This window comes from Babylonia areolata, chromosome 1 (genome assembly GCF_041734735.1).
Source record: "Babylonia areolata isolate BAREFJ2019XMU chromosome 1, ASM4173473v1, whole genome shotgun sequence".
Taxonomy (NCBI): Eukaryota; Metazoa; Mollusca; class Gastropoda; order Neogastropoda; family Buccinidae; genus Babylonia; species Babylonia areolata.
The window spans coordinates 9856878-9863130 of NC_134876.1; the positions used below are offsets into that span (position 1 = coordinate 9856878).

Consider the following 6253-nt stretch of genomic DNA (forward strand, 5'->3'; position numbering starts at 1 on the left):
TTAAATGCGTACAAACGCGCGAGAAGGACAAAAAACTAAAGTTTATAAAAACCTTTCTGGTGGTGGATGAATCCTCTGTGTTTAGTGGGATACGACGTTTCGAACCACAGGCCCGTTGTCAAGTGATGAGAAGAGGACAGTGTGAATAGGAAAGCCTATGTGAGAAATGGGTGATGACATCTCACTACTTTCTGTTTTGATGGGCCATGCACACTAAAACACTTGCTGATCACCATTCAGTGCAATACACACACACACACACACACACACAAATATATATATATATATATATATATACATACATATACACATACATATACACACATATACATACATCCATACACACACACACACACACACACACACACTCACACACACACACACACACTCACACACACACATATATATATATATATACACACACATATACGTACACACATACATGCACATACTATATATACACACACATACATATGCATACACACACATATATACACATATATACACATACATATACATATATACACAAATGCATACACATATATATTGCTTCTAAAAAGAGGGACAGGAGGTTAAAGAAAGAATAAGGACAGAGAGATCAAGGCAGAAGGGCCCAGGCGCTAGACGTCAGTGAGTCTGACGTTCAATCCATTCGGCTGTGCGGTCCCCAAGCGGTCAATGACGCGGCTCTCCATGTACTTTCTGTACGTGCTGTCACTGGGGTTCTGCCACACAGCTGAGATTATTGCATGGGTGAAGCTGTGGTATGGGCCAGCAAAATGCTGGCCGACAGGATTGTTGTAGCCTAGCTTCTTCGACCTCAGATGTTCGGAGAAGCGCTCGCCCAAAGAACGGTAGGTCTCCCCCACATTCAGTTAGGAGCAGAGGGTGCAGGACAAAATGTATACAATGTCAGTCGAGAAGGAGAAGGAGAGAAGGAGATCGGTTTTCATCCTCAGTACAATGTGTGGATCGTGCAGCCGGCAGATGTAATCCTTGTATACTATGAGTTTACACACCAACAGACATAGCCATTCCATCTTCTCACACACTGTTTAATGAGGACGTAGTAGCATGGGTGTCGCCATAAAACTTCATCTTGTTTAACACACATCCGTTGACTCGTCGCCATAAAACTTCATCTCGTGTAACAAACATTCGTTGACTCTTCGTAGTAATGTGTGCCTTTCAGAGTTTTATATAAATGTTTTTTCTTCTAGATTTAGATTCTTTTTTTTTTTTCATTGGGAGGGAGTGAACACTTTTTGGTCTCTTCATTTTCTTTTTTCTCTTGTCATTCTTTTGCTTGTTTTAAATTTCTCTTTTGTTTCTGTCTTTCTTTCAGTTTCTGTCTTTATGTCTGTACTTACTAGTAGTGTTGTATTTTATCTCGGTTTTTTTTCATCTAATGTTTGGTATTTTTCTTTAGTGCAGGGAAAGAAAACATCAGTGATCCTCGCTTAGTTGGACGAGGAAAGGTGTGGAATGCTGTTCTGTGCGCATGACAACACCAGCAGTTGCTCCTTGGCCTGAGCGCTGCCTGCGAAATTTGCTTCACCCTGCAAGCCACACTCCACCTCTCCATTTCCTTTCTTTCCTATCTGCCTAGCAGCTCTCTTTGTCTCTCTATCTCTCTCTCTTCGCCCCCCCCAGGGGTTATGTTTCTACTCATTTAGTGAAGAATTATCTCTTGTTTAATATGGATAGACATCTCAGATTCATTTTGGCAAGATTTAGACTTGGTATATCGGAAATAAACACTCACAGGTACCGATATAAAAATGTACACAATTCTGATCTCTTTTGTCCATTATGTAAAGAGTCGATAGAAGATGAAGTACACTTTGTTTTGAAATGCCCCGTTTTGTGTGTTCTTCGTGAAAAATTTATCCCAAAGAAATATTATATATATCCATGTTCATTTCGATTTAATCTGCTGATGGTATCTACAGATGACGGACTTATACGTAATTTGGCCCTATATTTATATAAAGCTTTTCACTTAAGAGATATAATTATGTCGTGATTAATTGCTATAGTTCTGATGACATACACTAATGTTGTTATCGCCCCTCGTTCATATGGGGCTTTGGCCTTAATGAATAAACCATCTGAATCTGAATCTGAATCTCTTCGCCCCCCTCCACCCCCACCCCTCTCATGTGTTCCCCTGAATGGTGGGAGAGGAGAAGTTCAGAGGTATCTCCTGCATCTGGCGCGGTATGTAGAGCTGGGGTCCTTTGGGGAGGGGGGGGGAAACTTCTTTCCTGAAAGAAAAGCAACATATCCGAAAGGAATTAAATCACACAGAAAGAAGACCAAACAAACTTTTACAAGCAAAGAAAGAAGGAAGGAAGGAAACGAAGAAAGAATGAAAGGAGAAAAATATGAAACCCATATAAGAATAGTTAACATTACTGGCAGTTATCAAATTAAGTTGCTCGAGAAAATGTTGTGCGTTAGTTCGTGCAAAGGACATTTAAAGATAGAATGCTGAATAAGACGCCGAAGCGTCTGAAGATGTTTGTTGTTAACAGCCGACTGGCTAAGAAGTAAGGAAGTGAGATTCCGTGAAAAGAAGTTGAAGAATGAGGTCTTCACAAGGAAGACAAAGTCTTGAAGAATGAGTTCTTCACAAGGAAGACAGAGTCATGTGGGACGCACATTCACCCAAAACAAAGATTACAGATAATGAATCGGATAGATGTAAAACACAGACACAACAAACCACCTCTTTATTCAAATGCCAATGATTACAGTGCTCTTGTCTGTGAGTTTTTGACGTAATCCTCTTCCCGATGGTAGTGATTAGAAGGGAACATGAAAACATCAAAACACATGAGAATTGAAGTTCACAAAACGAAGGAATGATGAATTTGATGAAAAGCTAAAAACAGTAGAGAAAACAAACTAAAAATGAAAAAAATCATGCAAATTAGAGACAGTCGAGTTCGGGAGAGTGAGAGAGTTTTCAGAGATAACAATAGACAGACAGACAGTCAGATAGATAGATAGATAGATAGATAGATAGATAGATAGATAGATAGAGAGACAGAGACAAAGAAAGAGACAGGGATAGAAAGAAAGAAACAGAGGGAGGCACAGAGAAAGAGAGACAGAGTTTTCATTAGTATTGCAATAATCCTTACATTTTTTCACTGTAAGAAACTTTTGTTTTTGAAAATTCCTTGTATTCTTCGATTCAGAGCTTATCACAGAAGGATCGTCTGCCAGCCACCGAACTTCCACAGCAGGAATTCATGACAATTTGACACTCCTTATTGTAAAGTACTCTTTCACGTTTCTTACGACTAAAGATCTTTTTTCCTGGTCGCCGCTCCCTTTACACGTATTTGCACTTCCAGAAAGTTTCAGTCTGTTTCCTTCAGTTCTCTTGACACCTTCATGTCCGGGGCAGAATACCCACACACAGTTTTGCAAAGACATAGCCTTCAATTGCCCTGGGTATGGAAGCCCGAAAGGCAGGCTGACAGTAAACTGGAATTACGCCAAGCCAAGTCTTTTTCGTTCGTTTGTTTATTTGATATTTACCTTGATATTTTTTCTTTGATTCTACCATCCATCCGTCCTGGTTCCCCGAACTCACGATTCATCTCTCTCTGGCAGAATGGTTAAGACGCTCAGCTGCCAATACAGAGAGTCCGTGAGGGTGTGGGTTCGAATCCCGCTCTCGCCCTTTCTCCTAAGTTTGACTGGAAAATCAAACTGAGCGTCTAGTCTTTCGGATGAGACGATAAACCGAGGTCCCGTGTGCAGCACGCACTTGGCGCACTGAAAAAGAACCCATGGCAACGAGAGTGTTGTCCTCTGGCGAAATTACGTAAAATGAAATCCACTTTCATAGGTACACAAATATGTAAGCATGCACTCAAGGCCTGACTAAGCGCGTTGGGTTATGCTGCTGGTCAGGCATCTGCTCAACAGATGCGGTGTAGCGTGTATGGATTTGTCCGAACGCAGTGACGCCTCCTTGAGAAAGTGAAACTGAAACTCTCCCCCCCCATGCCCCCCCCCCCCCCCGCCCCCTCAGTTTCAGTTTCAGTAGCTCAAGGAAGCGTCACTGCGTTCGGACAAATCCATATACGCTACACCACATCTGCCAAGCAGATGCCTGACCAGCAGCGTAACCCAACGCGCTTAGTCAGGCCTTGAGTAAAAGGAATGCCAACAGCACCCGGTGTTCCCAGGCGGTCACCCATCCAAGTACTAACCAGGCCCGACGTTGCTTACCTTCGGTGATCGGACGAGAACCGGTGTTTTCAACGTAGTATGGCCGTTGGCGCTCCCTCAATCCTACCTTTTAAACGAATACACTCAAAATGTGAAAATAAATACCTAAAAAAAATGTCTGCATTAACTAGCCTGTGTGATGGGACATTAATTAAACCAAATAGGTCCTCCTGCTCCTCCTCCTTTTCTTACCTTGGCTGTGTACAAATCATATTGGACTGAAAGACGAGACAGCAAGGTAGAAATAGTGTAATGTTATACGTCTGAACCTCCAGGAGCAGGATTAGTTCGAAAGGGCAGGAGGGGGTTGGTTAAGGGTGGGGGGAGAGGTGGGGGGAATGGGGGATGGGGGTGAAAGTGGAATCCACAGGGGAGGCGGCCCAGGCGAGGTGACAAGAACCAGTGACGTTTCTTTTCTGTTCTGGCGTGTTTGACGAGCACAGGGAGAGGTGATTAGGTAAGTGTTTTCTCTTCCGTCTTCTCTTTTTTTTCTTGTTTCCCCGAAGGAAAGTGAAGGAAGACAAAAACTCATCTGCGTTTTTTTTTTTTTTTTTTTTTTTTTTTTTTTTGTCAGAACGGGGATGAGGTAAGGCTGGTGGATGATCATTTAAGGGGAGGGGAGGGTGAGAGTGATGTGTGTGTGTGTGTGTGTGTGTGTGTGTGTGTGTGAACAGGACTGACGAGTGATGTGGGTTGTGGAAAGTAGTGTGGTCTTGTAAACTCTTAGAGCAGAGGTAACTGGTTGTTGGTCGTTGTGAATTTCCTTCTCTTTTTTCTTTCTCTTCGTTTTTTCCCCTGCCCCAACTTCCGAGCACTGTCAGTGGTACAGACAACACCACCACGTCACCCAATCCGAATCCCTCATTCATCCCTTTCTCTCTCTTTCTTATATTTATGCACGTGTTATTCGTTTTGTTCTCACTTGAGTTTCTTTACATTCCTTGTTTAACTCACTCAGTACGGCCAGTCCTCTCTTCTCTTCTACACAGACCCATCGGATGTCCAGTGGGTGTCTGAATGACCCAACCTTTAGCTTCCGTCGTCAGAATTGTGGTATTCTTTGTCAACATTCACCTCTTCAGTATAAGAGCCTTCCGCTTGCAATGTTTTGATGATGGTAATTGGGGTGAAACGCTGTTAACGTCGTCTCTTTCGCCGTTCGTATGGAGAGAGTTAAAGAGGACGCGTGAGAAACTGTTTGTCCGTCTGCACCAGTTCCAATGTCTTCTTAATTTTTTACAGACTACCTTTGCATTTGTAAATTAAATGAAGAACGACAACAGCTAATTGACGCGATGAGCCCGTCGTTATCGTCAGCTTTTAGCTGGATGGTTTGGCAATAGAATTAGTTCTAAGTCGGGTTAACATTGTGGAAATTGCGAGATCGATAATGACAGAGTCTCTTATCGATAATGACAGAATCCCTCAACAAATGGTCGGCCAACGGTCCGGTTTGATCTGATAGTGTTTTTTGCTGATTCAATTTTATCAGTGTTTATATTTCGTTTTGATTGTCTTTTCCTCTTCGAAATGAGCGGGCATGGTCTTGGAGAGTAACGTGAAGTGGAGACAGGGAAGTGGTGTTGGGGAAGAAAACTAGTAGCAAAATTCAAAGGATGCCCAGTGTAATGGAGTGTAGTTGTGGCTTTTAAAGTAATTGACAAATAATTAATTGATAAAAGAAACAACAACAAATGATCAATTAATCCGATTAATTAATGGGGGACTTCCCACGCTTTCTAACACTTTGCGAGAAAACGTGGGCTAATAGGGTCTTAGGATCGATCCTGCTGCTGGCGCGTCATGCAATGAGTTACAGGTAGTGATTTTTCCCAGAGAAGATACAGAAAGAAAAACAAATCGAATCAAATAAACAGTAACAAAGTACCGATAGAGATGAAACGCACTGTTAAAAAAAAAGAAAGAAAAAGAAAAAAAAGAAAAAAGAAAAAGAAAAAAAGGGAACAGGAACAACAGAAAGTAGAGATATACTGCTTGTCAT

General features: G+C 42.0%; 1 non-coding gene across 1 annotated transcript; it reads right to left on the reverse strand.

The window, feature by feature from the left end:
* Positions 1 to 4183: 4183 nt before the first annotated feature.
* Positions 4184 to 4302, reverse strand: LOC143294862 (5S ribosomal RNA). Its single transcript, XR_013056948.1, has one exon. It is a non-coding gene; the product is annotated as a 5S ribosomal RNA (ribosomal RNA).
* Positions 4303 to 6253: the final 1951 nt, after the last annotated feature.